This window comes from Silene latifolia, chromosome 10, assembly GCF_048544455.1.
Source record: "Silene latifolia isolate original U9 population chromosome 10, ASM4854445v1, whole genome shotgun sequence".
Lineage (NCBI taxonomy): Eukaryota > Viridiplantae > Streptophyta > Magnoliopsida > Caryophyllales > Caryophyllaceae > Silene > Silene latifolia.
The window spans coordinates 131,189,966-131,215,483 of NC_133535.1; positions in this window are offsets into that span (position 1 = coordinate 131,189,966).

Sequence of the window (25,518 nt, forward strand, 5' to 3'; positions counted from 1 at the left end):
CAATGAGCAGTGGCGGATCTTGGAGTAAAAAAAACAAAGAACGACCAAGGCTTGAATCATTGACTTAAAAGTAATAAGTCATTGGGACAAGGGGACCTCCTCTCGGCATAAACACTAATCCGTAATTGAATACGCCATCGATGGCTAGAAAAGAAGAATAAGAATAAATATAATGGTTGAGCTTTCTGATACCATGTTAAGAAACCAATTCAACCAAAATCTTAAGGTGGTGATGTTGTGACCCAAGTATTATATTTATTTTTATTAGATTTTACCAATTTGTATGAAATACAAATAACTTGTTTTCGAGGACCCATAATGTTATATCATTCCTATTTCCAATATAACCAACATTATCATTATCCTGGCCCCTTAAAAGACGTCCTATTTACAGCACAATAAGGGGATCGAATGTACTCAACCTTATTTCCGTGTTGAAATCACAAGAGTCGTTCCCGTATGACCCACAGAGGAAAGGGTGGCATCAAGAATGTTGTATCTACCTTGTGTTGCAGTGTGCCTTGTGTGTGTTTGCGAACATTCGGCACATGCTTCTTACGATCATGTCTATAAAACCAACTATGCGAATCATCTATCAAACACAACTTAACCACATCTAATCGAGAACAAAACAAACAAAATTTAATCTCTTTATTACTCCTACTCATCGAGTTTTTAATTTATCGTCGTAATTGTGAAAATGTCTAGCATTTCGATGACAATTAGTTATATGAGGAACTCGGAGAAACATGCACCAACATGGAAAACAGAAGAGTCCAATTTTCAGGGTTTTAATGAAAATTTTAGTGTCCATGACAACACTCCAAGAATAGATTACGAGGGTGACGATGACGATGATGGTGGTGACGGAACTCACGATTATGCACCGGCTGCATAAGAATCACTCCGGCAACAGTTGTAGTACGGTAGTATTCGTAGTAATAGTAACAATATACGGAGTATATTTCAAAATAATTAGTGAGCTCCATGTTTATATTCACTATATGAGATGAAATACATGAATTTTATATATACTGTTTAATACGTCGTCCCAAATCAACAAAATATATGAAAGTGTCAAATTTATAATTAACGTAAAATCCCTGGTGATTGTCGAGCTGTGTAGCGCAGCTTATAACTTAAGCGAGTGCATTAATTTGCTACATTTATAAGTTAAAGGCTTAATTGTACATAGTATAAAAAAAATAAAAATATGTGGACTAACGGTGTAATATGGCGTCACTAAACCCGGCCTTGTTAACCATTTCATGGGTAGTAGCGTGGGTACATGGTCAAAAAGCCTAGCCCATTGGAGGTTGTGGATCCCTCCTTGGTGAAATTGCCGTGCTGAGTAGGCCACCGGTGAACGCTGGCTTGATAAAGCAGCAGCGAAATTCGACCTCTCGGTTGAATGATAACGAGAGCCAATGCATGTCATCTGTAACCTTAACCCACAGCGAGTTCGATCCCCATGGATGATGGACCGCCACTTTTTTCGATGGATTTGTAGTTGTATTCACCGTTATCTAATTCCAACACCGTTAAATACTTAAATACGATGTTAATTTTCGCCTTTTAATTTGTCTAATAACATTTGCACCAAAAAAAAAAATTGTCTAATAACATGGCCATATGGGAAAACCACAAATTCTCATTGAACACGTACACTATTCGTCACAAACTGAAGACGGATAGTGCGCCTCTCACAATATGCAAGTGACACTATCCATTGTTAAGCCTATTTCCTAAATTCCGTAAATATTGTATTTTCCATATTTCTTATTTCTTTAATTTTGTTAATATTCTAAATTCTTGTAATCTTTCCTTAGCTAGTTTTAGGTAAATAATATTAGTTTCTAGGTCTCTCTTGTATTCCTATATAAACACATGTAATCCTTGTATTTCAATCATCAATATAATTTCAATCTTTCACAAATACTTTACATGGTATCAAGTTCTCATCGATCCTAATATCGCCTCACGCTAAAAACCCTACCCTTCGTCTCCTTTGCCGACAACCATGTCTTCAGCCAACACCATTCACAACCCACATGAACCAAAGGTTCCTCTTTATGTCGTCAACCTATCCATTGTTGACAAACTCACCCCCTTGACCTTCATGCAATGGCAAGATCAAGTGTCGTCGCTACTTCTTGGTTATGATTTGTTTAAGTTTCTCGACGGAAGCCACCCATGCCCACCCGAAACCATCGCCTCAACCGCTACTGATACTGCCCCTTCCAAACCCACCTCCAACCCAGCTTACCATACTTGGAAGAGGCAAGATCACTTGCTTAAGGGATCCATCTTAGGCACCCTCTCACCCGAGACACACGCCCTCGTCATGAGAGCCTCCACCTCTCGTGATGTTTGGGATGTACTCACAACACCTATGCAAAATCAACCCGAGGCCATATTCTTCAGGTTAAAGATCGCCTTGACAACCTTTCCAAAACTGCTGACCAAACCGTCACCGACTATCTCCACACCATAAAAACTTGCACTGACAAACTCGCCATACTAGGCAAACCAATGGACCCAGAAGACATAATTGCTAAAGTCATTCGTGGACTTGATTACGAAATCTACAAACCCGTCATTGATGTCGTAAATGCTCGAGATGACAGCATCCCTTTTGAAACCCTCCACAAAAAGCTAATCAACTTTGACCTTACCCATAAAAACATGACCAAACCGGCACCTTTCCCAGCCTCGGCTCATGCCGCCACCCGCAACCAGCGTCCCTATGTCCCTAACCCCAACCGTGCGTCTTCCTCTAACCCCCCTGCCCCAAACAACGACACCTATTCCCCGACCCCATTCAAAGGGAAGTGTCAATACTGTAGGGCAGTTGGTCATGTTATCTCTAGTTGCTTCAAGTTTAAACGTGACTATCCTGATGTCGTCTTTCCTCCGTCGTCTGCCTTCACACCTAACCGGCCACCACGTGGTCCTCCTCAAGCCCACACGGCTACAACCCACGCTCCGGATGCTGCCCCAACCTCTCGCCCATGGCTCGTTGATAGTGGAGCTGTAACACCCCCATACTCCAAGTGCCTTACCAGGACCACTCAGGTATAAGGATGCCACCATCTCGGTTACCCGAGGCATGATAATCATAAGACAATGAAGAAACATACTTAATTAAATAAGTTTAAGTGATTACATTACAAAACCAACTGAAGCAAAATACAACTGTTCTCAAACTATAAACCAACTGAAAGGAACTGTCCTAACAAACACAAATGAATACTAAAGACTCGATATGTGATGACTCCATCCCCACTAGATCCCACGCGTATCCAAGATATACCATCAAGCAAATCGCTCACCACCCCCCCGAATGGATCACCACAGTTTTAAAACATTTAAACGGGGTCGAGACTAATCACACAACTCAATATACATCAACAATAAGATAAACAGACAAATTTGACCGAACACACACACACACACACCACCAACCAATTCCCATCATCTCAATATCGATCGTCCACTTTGGACCCACCCCCAGCTGGGGGACCGCACCGTTCCCACCTAAGGCCTCGCTCATCATACGAGCGATAACCCCGTCCCATTAATGTGCACATCCCCTTCCGTGGCGGGTTCCACGAAGGGCGAAACTAGGGCGTGAAGCCACTCCCGCAAGTGACCCCACTCAGCCGAGAACGCATCTCGAGAGCCATAGACAACCAATCACAATCACAACCACAATCACAATCATCATATCAAACAACTAACTACAAAGACATCACCAATATCCCATTATGGGACTAATACGAGTAGAAATCCTACCCGGAAAGCAACACAATCATCGACGATCTAGCAAATTGTCCTCAAAACCTCTCCTTTACAAATCCTTCTCCTATCACATAATCACATAATCACATAATCACAATCTAACCTTAACAAATCATAAAAACCCCCAATCCCAAAATTAGGTTTAACCAAATCAAAGGAAAGAACTTGACCGTCTGAACTCCGGGAATTGCTAAGAATGCGATTAGGAAGATGAACTTGTTGCTTTCTCTCTTAAACAGGGTTTTAGGTTTTGTAAAAGTGATTTAAAACAATGACGACGATACTTAAATACCTTAATCGCATAATTAACAAAACCCGAGAAAATTCCCCAAAACCGGGACACTCGATCGAGTACCCAAGGTACTCGATCGAGTACCCCCTACTCGATCGAGTGCCCCACTACTCGATCGAGTACCCAACAGTCGAAACTATTTTATTTCGCAACTTACCCTTACTCGACAGAGTAAGGCCTACTCGATAGAGTACCCAAAGACTTATAAATACGGAGTATTACAGTCTTCCCTCCTTAAAAGAACTTCGTCCCCGAAGTTCAACCCATACATAAAAACAACCATACTGACTCGACCAAGACACAACAACTTAGCTAAGGACTCAAGAACTCGACCGAACATAGAACATGAACTCTTAACCCCCATTCTACCAACTATGTTTACTTCCACAACATGACTCACTATATCGTATCTACCACATATATATCTCTCACGACACCAACTCCATACATAATCAACTACCATCCTCTAATGCTGCTAGCTCCATAATATCATCAACTATCAAACCCAATACTAAGACACTCATAGACATCAAACGGAATGTTACATTCTACCACCCTTAAAAGGAACTTCGTCCTCGAAGTTTACTCAGACTCATAACATCATCCTCCAACTGTCAACACTATATAAAATATTCTCATACTCCGAAGCATCACCCTACTACAAGCACGGCCATGGCCTTTTATAAGTATTATCCACAAAACAAATCCCTCCTTTACGCTACGCTAACACTCTACTTCCAATTATATTACCGTATGCACCACCATGAAAAATGTTACGTCCTCGTAACTCACTAATACTAAATCCTTAGCTATATTTCATTACCCTCTTTACCACTATATGTCAAAGATAACCGTTTATAAACCAAACACTCACTATTCTTATATCCAAGGCTCCCGTACATAAACATTTCCCATTCCTCAACTCATTCGGCATAGCACCTAACCTATACCATAAACTCGTAGCAAGTCGCCATACCCACTCTTCATTATTACTGCCAAACCAACATACCTCGCTATGTAAAGCACTTATCTTCCAGAAGCATAACTCCCGATCCACACTCGTTACGTATACTCACACTAGATCCTCAAGTTCTTTCCTTCATTACCGCAAAACTCATACACAACTTAACATGACACTAATTCCCAATACCCTACACTCACTGTCTCAACAAAAGATTATGAACCACCTGCATCTTTCGGGTCATTACCACACATGTCCTACGACTCACTTGCCATTACCATGTCTACTGAAACCTTAACTAGAACAAGATCATAATTATTGTAACAACCTCTCACAACCGTGTCCCATTAACAGAATGTCACTATACCATGACAACAACGAAAACATATACAACTCTCTTTATATTAAACTCTACCCTCCTTCTCAAACTGAAACTTGTAAGAAACATTAGCAAACAAAACAATAGTCTATTTGTCCAAATCAAACTCACAGAAACAACAACAAATAAAACAACAATCTATGTATGACTGGTATGTATTTTCGAAACTCGAATCATAATCATCCCGCCTACTCCACCACAACCGGGTGACGGCATCACAACACCGCCACCAACAGCCACACCGTAGTGCGAAAATACCCGTATCACAAAGACTATGTACCGTGCCCGGATCACCACCCGAAGCACCACAACCACACCGATAGACATCACAACTGCATACAATTCCCATAAACACTGACTCAGCAAAACTTCTCAGACAAGAAAAACTTACTCAAATCCACTTTATTAAGTCACTACACAACATATTATATGGATACACAGATAAGCATCTCATGAACATCATCTCTACCATTTCATGGAATACACATGTGTTATTAATACACATAAAATTATAACTAGCCATGTCAATTAATCAAATTATTACCCTTTTGGATATCATTCAATTAAATTACCGTGTCCAACATATATATTACAGAACATTCATAAAACAACTTTATAATTATCACACCATACCACTTCTTGTGAGGTCAGAACCTCACACAAACATTTACACATATCATAGACCCGTAATCACAACCAACTAGTCAATCCTGACCACGTAAGTTACCACTCGATAAAGGTTACCTGTCGCCCGAGTTTAACTCATATGCCCCTCATAACATATTCCCCCATTCGTACAACCATCACTTCCTGCCAAATATAACCATACCTTTACTATTCAACTATTATCATCCGCCTCATCTAACCACATCTTATACCCTCTCACAATCATACACAACAATCGGTCCCTACCAAATCACCTCTTTAGAATTGCTACCTTTCTAATATACCAACACTCTTAACCACTAGTGATAACACCACAATGCCACCACTGCTCGTATATCAAACCTCTTACACTCATATCAAAATAACATGGTTTTTCTCCTATTTTTGGTTAACATTCCAAATAACGAATAGCAAACCCATCCACAAAATTACCTCAACATTATTCCCAATACTATCTTATTTGTATTGTCATCCAACTCTCCACCAAATATCTCGTATCGTGCCAATACTCCACCAACTTCCTACTCCCTTAATTCCTCGAAACTCATTATCAATCATGTTGTCCTGAAGCTCCTATATAACCTTCAGCTAACATCCTCGTGATACTATCACACATTTCGATGATTCCTTACCTTTATATCACATAACTCCGGTGAACATTTTCCTCAGCTTACTCTTATCCTTCTTTTCTCTTTACACTCAATAATACCAATTTAATAGCTCAACTCCTTATTACTTCTATCTAACCCTTTGGTGCACCAATTACCTTCTCATCGCTCCAAAACTCAAATCCCATTATTTTATATCGATATCATCTCCCTCTTTCTTACCACAAATATTCTCTTAGTATGTCATCAATCACCCTTGCCACTAATCCATCCATAGAATCAACGTTCTTGTTCAACAATTGCATCTTCCTTCTTACATCTCTAGAAATCAAAATTCCTTTCATACCGCTAATTGCCCAAGGAAAACCCACAATAGTTTCATCTCTTAAAAAGCCAAATCTCCACCCCGCGACATGTCTCCACAAAGTTCACTATATACCACTCTTCTCAACCCCTTTAAAACGAACTTTCATTATGTATATTCTTAACCCACACGGCTCTTAACTACCTCCCTCCATAATTCTTTACACATCTCAAGTTGTCACTATCCATATCCTTACTCTCAATCCTTTCATTCTCACGTTCCTTAGACTCACATCATCCATTGCCCACATTCACTTACTTTTACGTTACTCAACACACAATCATATCACTCATCTCATTTCATCTCGGAAAAACATGCTCTATGTCTCAATTAAGCCATAACAATCTTCCTTTTCTTTTTCCACTATCTATTACAACCACGTATAACTCATGTCCTCCCACCGAACTCATACTCACCACAGGTGTCACTCACTACACCACAAGATTGGGTAACTTACGCGTCAAGACCAACATACATATAAAACAATGCATAAAGAAGCAAAATAATAACTTTGAATTAAACATAATATGCAACGAAGTCAAAAGATAAGCATATGACCCAAAACAAGGGTCACTAGATCGAGTACAGGCCACTCGATCGAGTAAGGGACTTACTCGATCGAGTAGGTCAAGATCAGAAGCACGTAAAACAAATCACCAGGGCTACTCGATCGAGTAACTAACGTACTCGATCGAGTGCCCCCTTACTCGATCGAGTACCGAGGATACTCGATCGAGTACCCCAATTCTCAAAGATCGTCCGTTTTTCGTAAAACAGTCATAACTCACTCATTTCTTGGTCGTTTTGGGCGTGTGACCTATCGTTAGAATCGTAAAAGGACAAGCTATCACCTCCAATTAGAATCACATAAAAATCATTTATAAATCTCAAGTTATAACAGTTTAAAGACAACCTCTTTATAATCGAAAAACACAACTACTTGATTTTAGTTCCAAACAACTTAAACAACAACCAAGCAAACAAAACCAGTCCAAAACTCATAAAACCAGTATTCATAATCATATGTTACTATTTTCAAAAGCCAAACAACAACATTCATCATGCACATAACTTATCTAACTTGCCAATTATGACTTACCCACATGTTTTTATTCTATCACTTTTCGTAAACAAAATCACAAATACATGACATCAAGTCCCCTATTCACATGTTACTACCACGATGATTCATCTTTTCCACTAATTCATCCATCATACCACATATTTATCCACCATATTCGTTCAACATATTCACTCAGCACATGTTCAATTCACACTCCCAACCTTCTGTACTTTTACTCAACACGACAACAACAACATGTAGACTTACACATCGCTTTATATATATATATATATATATATATATATATAGACAAAACACTTTTCCCTTACATAACTATAACATGCCAAATTACATGTATCAATCATTATACTTTCATGCTTTACAATCCACCAACATATAATTCACGTCATCATCATCAATTCATGCAACATACTACTACATAGATACACACAGCACACAATATGCACATAACGATCCCGACACTTATCCCATGGTGACCGGTTCAAAATTGTAGGGCGAGTTCGCGACTTTAGGACGTCTCCCAAGTCTTTGCATTAGCTCCTACAACCTTTACCCCGGGTTCATTTTAATTGACTCCCTATGTTCATTAAGTTCATTGGTTACAGGTTTCAGGATCGTCTCTCTGATACCATTTGTAACACCCCCATACTCCAAGTGCCTTACCAGGACCACTCAGGTATAAGGATGCCACCATCTCGGTTACCCGAGGCATGATAATCATAAGACAATGAAGAAACATACTTAATTAAATAAGTTTAAGTGATTACATTACAAAACCAATCAAGCAAAATACAACTGTTCTCAAACTATAAACCAACCGAAAGGAACTGTCCTAACAAACACAAATGAAGACTAAAGACTCGATATGTGATGACTCCATCCCCACTAGATCCCACGCGTATCCAAGATATACCTGTCAAAAACCGCTCACCACCCCGAATGGATCACCACGCTTTTAAAACATTTAAACGGGGTCAATACTAATCACACAACTCAATATACATCAACAATAAGATAAACAGACAATTTGAATCACACACACACACACACACACCACCAACCAATTCCCATCATCTCAATACTGACTGTCCACTGGACCAGCCCTGCCAGTGGGGGACCGCAGCCGTTCCCACCTAAGCCCCGCTCATCATACGAGCGATAACCCTGTCCCATTAATGTGCACATCCCCTTCCGTGGCGGGTTCCACGAAGGGCGAAACTAGGGCGTGAAGCCACTCCCGCAAGTGACCCCACTCAGCCGAGAACGCATCTCGAGAGCCATAGACAACCAATCACAATCACAACCACAATCACAATCATCATATCAAACAACTAACTATAGCACATCACCAATATCCCATTATGGGACTAATACTGAGTAGGAAATCCTACCTGGAAAGCAACACAATCATCAGACGATCTAGCAGCTGTCTCAAAACCTCTCCTTTACAAATCCTTCTCCTATCACATAATCACATAATCACATAATCACAATCTAACCTTAACAAATCATAAAAACCCCCAATCCCAAAATTAGGGTTTAACCAAATCAAAGGAAAGACAATAAAAAGGGTACGTAGATCTTACCCTCGACGCAAGGAATCCAACGATATAAACAACGACAAGAACTGACCGTCTGAACTCCGGGAATTGCTAAGAATGCGATTAGGAAGATGAACTTGTTGCTTTCTCTCTTAAACAGGGTTTTAGGTTTTGTAAAAGTGATTTAAAACAATGACGACGATACTTAAATACCTTAATCGCATAATTAACAAAACCCGAGAAAATTCCCCGTAAAACCGGACACTCGATCGAGTACCCAAGGTACTCGATCGAGTACCCCCCTACTCGATCGAGTGCCCCAGCTACTCGATCGAGTACCCAACAGGTCAGAAACTATTTTATTTCGCAACTTACCCTTACTCGACAGAGTAAGGCCTACTCGATAGAGTACCCAAAGACTTATAAATACGGAGTATTACAGTCTTCCCTCCTTAAAAGAACTTCGTCCCCGAAGTTCAACCCATACATAAAAACAACCATACTGACTCGACCAAGACACAACAACTTAGCTAAGGACTCAAGAACTCGACCGAACATAGAACATGAACTCTTAACCCCCATTCTACCAACTATGTTTACTTCCACAACATGACTCACTATATCGTATCTACCACATATATATCTCTCACGACACCAACTCCATACATAATCAACTACCATCCTCTAATGCTGCTAGCTCCATAATATCATCAACTATCAAACCCAATACTAAGACACTCATAGACATCAAACGGAATGTTACAGGAGCAACCCATCATATCACCAACGACCTGGATAACCTTGCTCTCCATAACCCTTATGATGGAAGTGATGAATTGATTATTGGCGATGTCTCAGCCCTTCTAATAAATCGTATAGGTTCGTTTCAAGTTTCTGTCTCTCCTACTGTCAAACTTAATTTTCAACATGTTTTATTTGTGCCAACTATCTCTCGTAACATTCTTTCTGTTTCTCAATTCTGTGCTGATAACAATGCCTATTTTAAATTATCTCACACTAAATTTTTTATAAAGGATATTCAAACGGCTCGGATTCTTCTCAGCGGAAATGCTAAAGGTGGCGTCTATGAATGGCACCCACCTCAACCGTCCGCTAATATGACTATTTTATCTACCAACCTAGCGTGGCATCATCGGCTTGGTCATCCATCATCGAAGATTTTACGTTATTTAAATACTACTTTTCCAATACCTAATAGTAATTTATCTTTTGATTATTGTAACTCTTGCAATGTTAACAAGAGTCACAAACTCGAATTTTCTAATAATACGTTGTTTTCTAAGGCCCCATTAGATTTACTGTTTTTTGATGTATAGACCTCACCTATTTTATCGTATGATTCATTTAAGTATTATATTATTTTTGTGGATCATTACACTAAATACATTTGGTTTTATCCGTTAAAGAGAAAATCCGATGCCACCACTGTTTTTATTCGTTTTAAAAATCTTGTTGAGAAATTTTTTAAAAGAACAATTTTACAAATATTTTCTGACAATGGAGGAGAATACTTGAAAATGGCTCATACGCTAAACGAACACGGGATTAGTCACCTAACTACTCCTCCCCACACCCCCGAGTTAAATGGGTATGCTGAACGTCGTCATAGACACATTGTCGAAACCGGATTGTCTCTCCTCACCCACGCCCACCTTCCGTCGACCCTATGGGCTCATGGCTTCACCACTGCGACCTACCTTATTAATCGTCTACCCACACCGTCTCTAAATTTTGCTTCTCCGTTTCTTAAGTTATTTGGCCATCCGCCTGTTAGAAATTATTAATCTCATTAATTAGACATATTCATATATGTGATAATCTCTTCAGTCATAAAATAAATTGTGATCTTATGCATGCAAACATAAATAGAAATAGAGAAGAAATCGTTATTCTTACTATGATAATTTCCGTTTTATGGGCACCAACAAGATCTGCTTCTTGTTAGTTCTTGAGCTTTCAATAATGGATGAACAAGATTCAAGTTTAGAATCTCTCCCAAAAGCATATACCCAAGGTAACCTCTTAAAAGACTAATATTATTTGATCTAGAACAATATTAATCTTACCAAAAATTGACCCAAAATATTATTTTTGCTCTCTAGTATTTCGGTCAAGAGAAGGAAAGAATGATGGAGTATTTTCTATCTCTAAGTTCTAGTAATGTGTTAGAGAATAGAATAATATTACACTAGAAAAATATGTAGTGTAAAGTAGAATGATAATAGAAGAAAAACTCTTATTTTTCTAGGTGGAAACCGAGTGGAGGAAGAAAAGGAGCCAATGCATGGCCAAGATGCTCTTCACAAAAGCAATTAGGCATGCATGGCTAGAAGTAGTGTAATCATTTTGCATTCCACTTAATTATTTAACACAATTTAAACATTATACTCCCTCCATTTTTCGGCTCTTATAAAATGTGAGGTCCATTTTATATTTTGTCATTTGTCAATTGTCACATGTCACTAGTCATGTGTAATTGTAATGTATTTTTAACATATTAAAAATCAACGTATTAATAAAAATACGTCATGTACAAAATCAACTTAGTAATTCATAATTACTTGTACCAAAACGGTTTACCAATTATAAATCACAACATCTTGTATTTATAATAAATTATTCATTTAGTTTCAATTGTTTCGTAAACAATAATTTTATCTAAGTAATAAAACAATTTGATTACTTAGACCGTATCTTATTTAATCGAATTACAATAAGATACGTCAATAATACTCACAAAATCGTCCGTCAATTTTAAGCAATTTAATTAACCCGTATCAAAGATACGATCAATTAAATAATCAATTAAGAGTGTTACCCTTTAGGTATGACCTAAGGGGATCACCGATCACCACCGTCGCCGCACGATAATGTCAAACTCTAGTCACCAATCATTACCGATATGTGTGGACCAGTTGATCAGAAATATTACATCCCACATGTATTCTTAAAACGAGATTTAAACATGTGATCATCATGATCGACAATTGTGATCGCATTATTGTCGGAGGACACATATTCCAACAATCTCCCACTTGTCCTCGACAAGTGTGAGTCACCAATTCTCTTGTCCTATTACTATCTCCCACTCAATGCAAGGTGTCTTTCAGGTCGTACTTGCAAGTGATCATATCGAGAATGGTTTCCTCGATCTGGAGAATAACTGATTGCCCGGAGTTATCTACCATAGATACCTTCCGAGCGTGGCCACGCATTTCTAGTTCATTACTCCTCGGGTGGCCCTGAGATATTGTTATAACCCTGACAAGGGGGTGGACAATTCCTATCACACTCATTCCCTTCGACTAGCCACAACCATCATAAACAAAAATATGCCCATTTGACCCCATTTACGAAGGTCGTAGTAACATAAATAAAAGTTAATCTGAAACTGTGCCACCTTAGGTGAACAGTCTTTAGTCAAAAGAATCGACTCATTAGAATACTATAGTAGCTCTCGCCACGACCAGGCTATATAAATTTGCCAGAACTCTATAAGCGGTCATAAGGCCCGACAAAGTGTTCCTAACAGTCTGCCTATGTGATCGACTAGTCATCTCATATGACTCTATGGCACTTGAACTTGCCATCAATCGCATCACACTCTAGTCACTTCGAGACGTCACCTCATATAAGTGACTATGGGCGAATACCATGTTAATTCGGGTTCACTTTAACAGGGTTCAATATTGTCTCTACAACCCGTTTGGATGTAACAAAGTATAAATGGAGTTTTCTGATTTAAAAAACTCGAACGATAAATGTGATTATCACATGAGTAGTCAATACTTGATTACAACTTCATATTCTATAATCCAGTTTGATCTTGAATGTAGTTGTTCATCTCAATTCAATTGAAATGACATGACTCATCATGTTAAGCCTATGGGAAGGCTTTGGTTAGTAGGTTTTATCAACTTCTTGTACCTAACTCAAACTTACTACATACTCGTTTTCCTTTGTAATGTATACATTTGCATTACAAAACTTTCTGAGTACGTGTCGAGATCCAATCAAGACATAGGCCCTCTAGCTTTGGAATAGCTCCCACTGTTTTCACAATGTGCGGGACTCATCCTTCTTGCACATCTCATGATTGCAAGTGTACTCAATTTCCGTTGTAAATATTTCTCATTGTTCTTTATTGCCTAGAACGATTCTAGAAAATCTATTTCTTAAATAACATAGCCACAATGGTATCTTAACCATCCTATTGTGTTTTGATTATGGTTTTGTCGGAAACCATGCGCAATCTCAATTGTCAATTGTTACACAAAATTACATCAAAAACACTTTGCATTACATCCTTAATGCTTCGGCAAGCACTAAGGGTAATCTTTATGGCTTACTTGGTAACTATTACTTAAATTCGATTTGAAACAATTCATCATACTCAAAGTATATGAAGTGTTATACATCATTTCCTATTTAATTGATTCGGTAGCGGAACCAAATAGAATCAATCAAATATGTTCAATTCGATTGAACTAGTCATGAACCTTATCAACATAAGACTTCTTATTTGACTCTAATATCATGTAGATTTATCTCCATAAATCCGGATATTAAAGATGTATTATATTACTCCAAAAGTCTTAAATCATTTCCAATGATCAATATGTCATCCACATATAAGACAAATTAAAATTTCTGTAACTCCCACTAAACTTCATGTATAACCATAACTTCTTAACCTATTGAGAAAAGTTTTATCACATGATCAAAATGTTGATTCCAACTCATTGATGTCCTACTTAAGACCCTCTCTTAAGTTTCACATTATCTTAGGATTGCAAGAATCTACAAAACTCAAGGCATGTATTGAATACATTCCTTCTAATGGAAGAAGTGGGTTTAGATTCACTTGCTATATGTATATCATCATAATGAAACACAATCCCTAAGAAGATCCAAATAGACTTAAGCATTTCAACCAGTGCAAAACCCTTTGCAACCAATCAAGCTTTGATATCTAACAATTCACTTGGAATTTATTTCGGATTTTCATGGCTTTAAGCCTTGTATTGAGTTGTGACTTAAACATTCTCATGTAAGTCATATGTTCATTACTTTCTAGAAGTAATCAACTTGAATCAAACAATTTCTTTGTAAGTTGTAAGCTTTTTACTTTCTTAAAAGTAACATGAATTCATCATCTTCAACAAGTGATGACTTTAACCTCCTAGGTTTTGAAGAAACAACGTCTTACACAAAACGTCTCATGTAGCCAAGAAAGACCAGTTTGTGTAGCCAAGAAAGACCAGTTTCTTGTGGCATAATATTCTTTGTGGCTCTTTGAATAATTTCTCCCACTCTATCTTCTAGAAATAAACTTGTATTTTAGAAAGACAGCTTCACGAGCCACAAACCCGTTGTACTCGTGATTATAATAAGGAAAAATGAGCATTTGTTTCTTTTGAAAACTTACAACCATGGTACCCTACCATTTCATATCTCATATGATTCGTTTTAGATTTAGTGGAAAAATAATTTAGACAAAATGATAAAATCCTCAAAAGGATCAAGTAACTCAAAGTAACTTGATCGAAGTCCAAACCATATCGAATAGCGTTTGATTTCTTATCCAACCACACATTATCCCATAATGTGTGTTAAGAGAGATTAACTTGTGATACTATATCACATTTTATTTGGCTTATATCAAAGTCTTCACTTTGATAATCCCATCACGACTAAATCGTGATTCCCTTAACTATTTGAACTTTTCAAAGATTTCTCTATTTACCTTTATTAAGTGAACACATTAGCGTCAACTTAAATCGTTGGTAAAAGAAAATAATCAACCTATTTTGGATCAATGATTTACAACCTCGATCTCCTTTTCAACCAAAAGGCACGAGACATCTTGCTTTGAATACAAGATATGCATATACCATAAGATCTAATGGTTTCAAGAGTACTTGATAACTCTTTGCGTTCATCATTCCAAAATCTAAGGTTTAATCTTGTGATACCAATTAGAGTCTTGCATCATCTTCATGATGTATCATTCTAGTTTGGTTTAGAATATATATTCACCTTGATAATGGGCTAGCCATACATCAAATCATGGTGTATAGGGTCACAAAAGTGAGACCTCTTTTGTATCTTAACTAGTTTATATTATTATTTAGAGTTTATGCACTTAATAGTCACAATTAAGTACAACTTTAAATCCAAAAACTAGATTGAGTACACAATTACTCTATCTCTCAACATCATTGTTGCTAGTCGTCATATTTTAATCATTCTATGTATAAAATACAATGATGAAAACCACCATCGGTTTCTAATATTGACGAAGTAGTATTAGCAAAATTTATGTCAATCAAATAAACATTTAAAGAAGAAGGTCCCATTAGATGTCCCACAACTAACTTGTTGATTCTTCAATAATTTGGGGTAGTTGCCTTTCTAGCGTCCAACAATTAAGACAATGGAAACTTTATCGGTCGGGATTGATAGATTTAGTATTGCTATTCTCAATAACGTTACTTTTAACATTACCTTGTATCAATTCCATTCTAATTTTACTTCTTAGAACCTTATCCTTCTCTTAACGGTTTAAGAGAATGCTCCCACTCATTTCAATGAGTCTTTGCTTAGAGAAGCAAAATTTAATTTCATGAAGACTACTCTTCATTCGTTCGTTTAGTCTTAAAACTTTCATTGAAGTGGTTGCGGTATTTTGGTCAATTAAGCATATGAGAAACAATTGTAAGTAGATATGTTAGTCAAGAATCAAAAACCCTTTTGATCACAAATAACTTCCATCTATACTCTTCACAAGAGATCCTTACAATGGATAATTCGAGGTTTTAGAAGAAAATTCATATTTGTCTTTAGTTACGATGTTTTAATGGAGATTTGAATAAAAAATCGAAAAGATATCGTATATGAATTGCGGTAAATAAATAGAACAATATGATAACGGAATAGTGGAAAACTCAACATCTATCGTTTTATTAATACTTGTAAATAACAAGTAAAGCATTTACATAGTGACCTCTACCCAACTATGATAAATGATTCCAAGATCCAAATTCATATTAACTTGGGCACGGTGTGGCCGATGAATCCCTTATCAATATAACTCGGTGGATTAACTCTTTAATCGATTCTACTTTTAGAACTCTTGGTCGATAAAATTACATTAATATTTATCTTTAGCCCGGAACACATGCGACTACGGTCACGAATACTTCAGTTGAGCTCAATCCAAATTTCGAATAAATGTGTCCATGATCCAAACCCACATTAACTTGGGCACGGTGTGGCCGATAAATCCCTCATCAACATGAATTCGGTGGATAGACATTTATCACCCACTTCCCCTACGTAACAAGGTTTGTACCCCGGTGTGGCCGAGTGCACTCCCTCACGAAATAGGTTTTCATGGTTTCTACTTTTTGGTAAGGCTAAGTCTCAATTGTTTATTTTTAGCGAGAGGTCATGTCAATTTATTATCTATCACGTTTTAAGTGAACTAAAGCGGTGAACTACGATAATTGTAATTGACACGGTCGATAAACTCAATAAAAAGATGATGCATGTTTTAGTTATAGCGATTTAGCGATGCATACAACATATAAATAAATTCAAAGCATAAATTAAATCCTAGTATGGCCTTCCTAGAATAGTAAATCTAATAAACTATTACAAATTCGGAAACCAACTCCATTGGTCCCTTGAACTTCGGTCTTGGTACGCATTTCAAGGCAATAATTTCTTTAACGGATCGCCTTCTCGAGTGGCACCGTCTTCAAGGATCTCCGGAATAAATAAATTACATAACAAATTACATAATTTCCTATTATACATTTGTAATTAAAATAAAAATAAATCTATTAAATTACAAAACGGTGATACGATATCACAATAAATTACAACCGAATCGATATTCCCATACATTTCAGGTAATATCAATTAAAAACTAATGCCATACTAAGTAAAATTACATAAAATTAAAATATGACAATCATAAATAACATGCATCATTATAATATGTATGAACATGCCCAATTTTATGCTAAATCGCCTTTAAGGAGCCAATATCTATATTAATCGGTTTTTACGGATTTGCGTGATTTAACCTTTTATAATCACAATAATTACATAAAATCATATTTATGTACAAGTTAATTACCCTAACCATCTTAGGACTCAAAATTAGTCTCCACTAACACTTGTCAATAATTAACTTATATTTCTTAATATTGTTAATAAATGGACTCAAAATTACAATATTATGTCATAAACTTCAAATAAATCATAAATTTTTTAAATAAATTCAAAATTTGAAATTTAAACTCATGAATAATCTGGAAAAAAACCATGATACTCATAATGTTCAAAACTTAGGTTAAAAATTTCGAAAATTTATCGAGAAAAACAATGTTGCGGTTTATCGGATTAATCAATTATTACCATAAAAATGAGAAAAATTATTTTGATTAAATTTTCACTTTTAGATCTGAAATATATGATAAAATGCAACATGTGACGTTTTTCCTTAGTCATGAAGTATGTTTTAGCAATTTTTACTAATTAAAGTCACTATTTATGTGATTTTTCATCAAAAATTCATAAATCATGAATAAAGACTTCATTATAGCCAAACATTTTACACAAATCTTGTAAAATTGCATGTGACAACATACTAAATTTCTATGACCAGTTTCGAAATATAACTCATATTAACCTATTTTCTCATTTAAATACGATTTTATCTTGAAAAATCCATATTTCGAGCATAACAACTCATATTATTATGAAAACTTACAGGTCATCAGTATAGAATATATATGAAAACATATCCAAAAACCACTTGAAAAATCGAAGTTTAGCTATTTTTAGTCCAAAAATGACATTTTAATCATAAAAATGACATTTTTAATGCCATTATTAATAAAAATGAACAATAAAATCCATAAATAAACCAAAATATCCTAAAACAATTTTAGGACCAGAAACTTTAACATGCATAATAAATTTCGTGATGTATCATAATAAACACAAATTTATAAGTTTTATTTGTTAATCGTATAACTCGGAAAAACAATAACCGATTTGCATGCAAACAACCTAAGGCTCATGATACCGCTTGTTAGAAATTATTAATCTCATTAATTAGACATATTCATATATGTGATAATCTATTTAGTCATAAAATAAATTGTGATCTTTTGCATGCAAACATAAATAGAAATAGAGAAGAAATCGTTATTCTTACTATGATAATTTCGGTTTTATGGGCACCAACAAGATATTCTTCTTGTTAGTTTTGAGCTTTCAATAATGGATGAATAAGATTCAAGTTTAGAATCTCTCCCAAAAGCATATACCTAAGGCAACCTCTTAAAAGACTAATATTATTTGATCTAGAACAATATTAATCTTACCAAAAATTGACCCAAAATATTGTTTTTGCTCTCTAGTATTTTGGTCAAGAGAAGGAAAGAATGATGGAGTATTTTCTATCTCTAAGTTCTAGTAATGTGTTAGAGAATCTGTAACGCCCCGTAATTTTGGACCATTAATATATTTCGAAAATAATTTAGTAATCAAATAAAATTTGATAATAATATATTTAAAGTAAAAATAATTCAAAGAAATATAATTTTATTATATTTTGAAGAAAAGTATTTATTTTGATAGTTTTGAAATGTTTAAAAATAGTTTAAACCGTGTAAAACTTTTTATTTCGAAATAAGGGCGTATCGGGGGGAAAATGACAATTCTTTTGAACGTTGGGTAAACGAAATTGGAAATGGGTCGTATGAATACTCAATTTTCTTGTAATCTCGTGTTTAAAAACTTTGGTCTTGACGGAATTTGCATTTGACTTACGAATTTAATTATTATCGAAACGAGTCAAAACCGACTCGTAAAAATCCCGACTAAAAATCCTGCACCTTCCTTTCCTCCTTTCTTCTCCCTTACACGGCTCCCCTCCCCCTTCTTTTCTTCATTTTTCTGATTTTCTTCCCCTATCATCATCTTCAACTTCTATAAACACCATTTTCACAAATCAAGCTAATTTGGCCGTAATTTCTTCGTTTCTACTCGGTTTTTCGCATAATTTACCTTTCCGGAATCCCCTCGCCGAGATCTACAACTGGGTATAACTTAATTTCAGTTTTCTTGAAGTTGTTTTAAGACCAATTTTCGGAAATTCGGTTTATATACTTAATTATTGTGTTTTAATTGTTTATTTAGGTGAAGAATTGGAAGACGAGTTCGGGGACTCGTATATTATAGAGGATAGCGGCTAGTTGTTGTTAGGGTTTCGGTTTTGAGGTGCTAATTGCTCATTTTCTAGCTTAAGGTAACATATTTCGAGTTACTCGACGGATTATCGTCACAATCTTTGTTGTTTTTGTATGTTTTGTAATTTTTGTTGGTGTAGTAATTTTTACATGTTTAGAATGGTTGCATGCATGTCAATTGTTAGCTTAAATTATGCCTTTTGTTAGTTTAAATTAACAAAGTTGAATTGAGAACGATTAATTAATGTTCAGACGGTCTTTTACTAAATAAAAATGGAAAAAAATGATGGTGTAGGGGGACGGGCAGCAGGCCGGCAGGCCCGTGGCAGGCCCACGGCTAGCCCACGGTTGGCCCGGGTCGGTCCGTTGCTTGTTTCGCGGTTTTCCATGCAAAATTTGTCATTTAAGGTTTATTAATGACATAGATAGTATGAGTACACTTTAGGAATTGAATCATATAAGTAATAAAAATTATGTTAATGGTAAAACTATGCTTATGTTAATAGTTATCACATGTTAGGATAGTTTACAAAATGAATTTGTAATTAATAGGCTCAAAATGAATGTTATAGCGATAATTGTAATGTTTTGTTGATTGTCTTTAAAAATCGAGCCTTAGTCCCTTTGATCGATGCGATATCGATCAATTGAGTGATTGGTCACCGCAATTTGACCCGTGCACTGCCGCAGGTCTGGGGTTGCGGGTAAAAATTCGGTTGAATGAATTAGATAATCGGCCTTTTTCTTGTTTTAGGCCATTTATTATATCTCTATTTCACATGTGTAGTTAGTTGAATTTAAATAGCTTCTTATTTTGTAGTAATGGCCCTAGATTCCCCTAAAGCCTTTAATATTGTTAAAATTGCTAGAATTGGAAGTTAGTATTGAATTCTTATTGAGGACACTTTGTTGGATTTGTATCTTTGAGTAGACAATTATATAGCCTTTCACATGATAGAATGTTAGAATTTATGTTGGTAAGTAGGACTTTTTGCCCTCTTATGGTTAAGTGGGTGTCTTACTTGACTTGTGTGGTGAGTCTTGTGTGGTGTGGGCTAAAGTGTTCAAGCTGGGACTAGCTGGGACTAGGTCCTAGGTGAGTACTTCGGCCTTCATCATAGATAGGTCTTTATAGTCTTTGACGAGTATATGTTCACTGCTTGATAGCCTTTGTGTTCCTGACTAGTGGATGTTTATCCAAGTTGGGGCATGACCTCAGTTACTTATTTTGATAGTAAGTGGTCAGCTTAAGTACTAGCCAACCCTTCGGTGGTGTCCTTAGGGTACTCACTTCACTTTGTTTTAAAAAAAAGTTGTGGGTCTTGGGTGCGGTGGTGTGTATCCACATGTCTAGGTCTCAAGGCAGATTTTAGGCTAGGGTTGTGTTGTCTCTTGGCCATGTTTTATTAATATTAACCGCTGAGCCAAGATACCGGTTCGATTACCTTCCCTACCTCGTGGTATAGACTCGAGTTACAAAGTGACTATTGACGGGACTAAGAACTTATGCCTGTCTTTGATATATTGCCCTTTCTTGTTTGATGATTCTATGAATCATAGAAGGTGAGATGCAAGCCGGCTATGGTTGATAGAGTTTGGATTACAATTTGTTAAATTTTTCACATGATAGTTTAAATTAGTCAATTTAGCATTCATATGTTAGGATGCTTGGAAATTAGATGAATTATCATATAGTTTACATGTTTTACTACATGTTACATTAATTTTGACGATTCGTGGCTGGGAGGACTCGAAGTTACTCCCCACTGAATTGTGGCTTTCGTGTTTGTATAAAATGTGATTGACAGGTTGTTGATGCTTAGTTGGGGTCACAGACGAGCTAGTGAGCAAGGAACCTTGGACCTAGTTTGGCTTTCTTTTGTAGAAACCTTTTATCTTTTGGTTATGTATATAACCTTTCAACTTTTGGTTTTGTATATAATTTGAAGGGACATATGTCTCCCTTTTCTAATTTGGGTTGTATCATTATGTATTTTATTACCTTTAGCGGTGTAAGTAAGTTAGATTGTTAGCATTGCAGGTTTTGGCACCCGCTTCTGGGAATGTTTTGACACTCTTCTTGAGTTGGATTGGTTGTGAATGGTTTAGGAAGAATTTTTTTTGAAATTGCAGGTTTTATCTAGTTGAACCATTTACAAACATATCCTATCAGTTTTTCTGTAGGATTTACGTAATTTAATTAAGGCTAGATTTAAGGGTGTCACAGAATCGAATAATATTACACTAGAAAAATATGTAGTGTAAAGTAGAATGATAATAGAAGAAAAACTCTTATTTTTCTAGGTGGAAACCGAGTGGAGGAAGAAAAGGAGCCAATGCATGGCCAAGATGCTCTTCACAAAAGCAATTAGGCATGCATAGCTAGAGGTAGTGTAATCATTTTGCATTCCACTTAATTATTTAACACAATTTAAACATTATACTCCCTCCATTTTTCGGCACTTATAAAATGTGAGGTCCATTTTATATTTTGTCATTTGTTAATTGTCACATGTCACTAGTCATGTGTAATTGTAATGTATTTTTAACATATTAAAAATCAACGTATTAATAAAAATACGTCATGTACAAAATCGACTTAGTAATTCATAATTACTTGTACCAAAACGGTTTACCAATTATAAATCACAACATCTTGTATTTATAATAAATTATTCATTCAGTTTCAATTGTTTCGTAAACAATAATTTTATCTAAGTAATAAAACAATTTGATTACTTAGACTGTATCTTATTTAATCGAATTACAATAAGATACGTCAATAATACTCACAAAATCGTCTGTCAATTTTAAGCAATTTAATTAACCCGTATCAGCATACGATCAATTAAATAATCAATTAAGAGTGTTACCCTTTAGGTATAACCTAAGGGGATCAACTGATCACCACCGTCCGCACGACAAGAATGTCAAACTCTAGTCACCAATCATTACCGATATGTGTGGACCATTGATCAAAATATTACATCCCACATGTATTCTTAAAACGAGATTTAAACATGTGATCATCATGATCGACAGTTGTGATCGCATTATTGTCGGAGGACACACATTCCAACACCGCCCAACTATACAAAACTCCGTAGCTTCGGTTGCTTGTGTTATCCTTGGTTACGGCCCTACACGAGTCACAAATTAGAACCCCGCTCCAAGCCTTGTGTCTTTGTCGGTTACTCACCAACGCAAAGTGCGTTTTATTGTATCGATCCCATTACAAATAAAACCTATGTCTCGCGTCATGTCAAATTTGTCGAACATATATTTCCCTACACCAAACAAATCTCGTCACCTACGAATTCATCTCCTCGACCTCCCTTAATCACTGATTGGTTCCATGACACCGTCCCCTCCACTCCCACTCTTCCGCAACCACCACCGTCGACTACCCCAGCTGTCGACACTCCTGCCCCACCATCGCCTCCGACCTCTGACCCACCCTCCCCTTCCTCGCCTAAAACCCCAGTTATTCCAACTACCACTACATCCCTATCCTCTACAACCCCTCCCTCAACTACTGACCCTATATCTAGTCCTCCACCACCTCCTCCCCCATCCCCCCACCGCGAGCTGTGACTCGTTTGCTCAACAATATACAAAAGCCCAATCCGAAGTATGCTGACTTGGCCACCGTACTCCCTCCCTCTCGACTTCCAAACACCACGAAACAAGCCTTGATTGACCCGAAGTGGCACGATGCGATGCTTGCCGAATATGATGCTCTTAAAAATAATGAAACCTGGACACTTGTCCCATCAAACCCCTCCTACAATATGATTGGATATAAATGGATTTATCGCATTAAATACAACCCCGACAACTCGGTTCACAAATATAAAGCCCGCTTAGTTGCTAAAGGGTTCAACCAACGCCCCGACATTGACTATGCCGAGACCTTTAGTCCCGTAGTCAAGCCCACTACGGTTCGAACCATTATGTCGATAACTCTTGTTTGTGGCTGGACACTCTGCCAACTTGATATTAATAACGCTTTTTTGCAAGGTACTTTATCTGATACTGTTTATATGTCTCAACCACCGGGTTTCACTAACCCTGAACACCCTACACATGTCCGTAAACTCACCAAAGCTATTTATGGACTCAAACAGGCTCCACGTGCCTGGTACACGACACTGAAGCTTCACCTAGTTCAATCTGGCTTCAAAGCCTCACTTGCTGATCCGTCTCTCTTCATTTGCATAACACCTGCACTCACCCTCTACTTACTTGTTTACGTCGATGACATAATTGTCACCGGCCCCAACCCAAGTCATGTCTCAGCCTTTGTCAATCACCTTGCCACACGGTTCTCCCTCAAAGATATGGGCACATTGTCTTATTTCTTAGGTATAGAAGTCACCCCCAATTCCCAGTGTCTTTTATTGACTCAATCAAAATATATCCATGATTTATTGCACCAACACAAAATGCACGAAGCTATGCCGGCCACCACTCCTATGGTCGTCTCGCCTCCACTTCACTCTGATGGGAGTCCCACTTTATCGAATCCCACTGAGTACCGGGCTATCCTTGGTAGCCTTCAGTATTTGTCCTTTACACGACCCGATATTCCAACCGAGCTACATTGGCGTGCTCTCAAACGTCTTTTACGTTACTTAAATGGCACTGCTACTGTTGGTTTACAACTGTTTCACAACTCCCCTCTCCGTCTCCATGCTTATTGTGATGCGGATTTTGCTGGTGATCGTGACTCTTTACGGTCTTCAACTGGGTATGTTACCTATTTGGGTCGCAATGCTCTTTTATGGTCTTCGAAGAAACAGAAGGCTAATGCTCAATCGTCTACAGAAACCGAGTTTTGTGCTGTGGCCATCACCACGGCTAAAATAACGTGGCTTAGGTCCCTGCTCAATGAACTCTCTGTTTCTGCTATCTCTCCACCGGTTATCTACTGTGACAACCTAAGTGCTACTAATTACTCTGCTAATCCTGTGTTCCACTCCTGGATGAAACATTTGGCATTATCTTTCCACTTTGTTCGTGATCAGGTTGCCATTGGCCTCATTCACGTCCAACACATTTCTGGGGATGATCAGTTAGCTGATGTTCTCACTAAGCCGCTTCATCGACCGCGTTTTCGTTTTTTGCTGTCCAAGATCGGTCTCGCTTTCGGCTCGTCCGTCTTGAGGGAGCGTGTTAAGCCTATTTCCTAAATTCCGTAAATATTGTATTTTCCATATTTCTTATTTCTTTAGTTTTGTTAATATTCTAAATTCTTGTAATCTTTCCTTAGCTAGTTTTAGGTAAATATTGGTTTCTAGGTCTCTCTTGTATTCCTATATAAACACATGTAATCCTTGTATTTCAATCATCAATATAATTTCAATCTTTCACAAATACTTTACATCCATAGGGTGTTCCATTTCCCCCCACACTTGCCCTCCTATTTGCCTTATTGTAAAAATGGATTAAGTAAAAATGCAAATATTAGGTAAAAATACACCAACATTAATAATTTGTTGAAGACGTTTAATAATAGTGTTTTTATTTGAAG